Source organism: Engraulis encrasicolus, unplaced genomic scaffold (assembly GCF_034702125.1).
Source record: "Engraulis encrasicolus isolate BLACKSEA-1 unplaced genomic scaffold, IST_EnEncr_1.0 scaffold_41_np1212, whole genome shotgun sequence".
NCBI lineage: Eukaryota > Metazoa > Chordata > Actinopteri > Clupeiformes > Engraulidae > Engraulis > Engraulis encrasicolus.
The window spans coordinates 654,132-654,660 of NW_026945720.1; positions in this window are offsets into that span (position 1 = coordinate 654,132).

Sequence of the window (529 nt, forward strand, 5' to 3'; positions counted from 1 at the left end):
CCTTGCTAGCTTTTCCACATTTCCAACAGGACGGTGCATTGTTAATTTTCTGTTAATTTGTCAGAGAAAAAAGATTGTCTAGCTTTCGAAATGTCTTGATTGTATTTCGAGAGTGGTGTTTATAGATTTGGTAGTGGACTTCAAGTTTGGATTTACGCCACTCTGTCTTTCAGCATTCACAGCCTCCTGAATTCTTGCTTTAGGCAATATAACTGTGGGATTCCATTTCTCCAAGGGGCGTTTTCATGTCCCAACCATCAGTAATTGAATGACTACTAATGGAGTAGACATTACTGCATACTTGAATCCTCTGTTTAATCACTATTAAATCAAATCAATTACTTCAGACATTATTCCGTCAGTACTCCACGTAACCGTATTGTAAAGTGTTACCGAAGAAAAAACATGGTGCACTAGTGGTAGCAACAGGATAGAAACAACAGTTGAGTTCCAATCAACAAGCACAAATTACTTTTGTGCCAATAATAAAACTTCTCTAGAGCATCTGTAAGGGGAAAGTGATTACAAT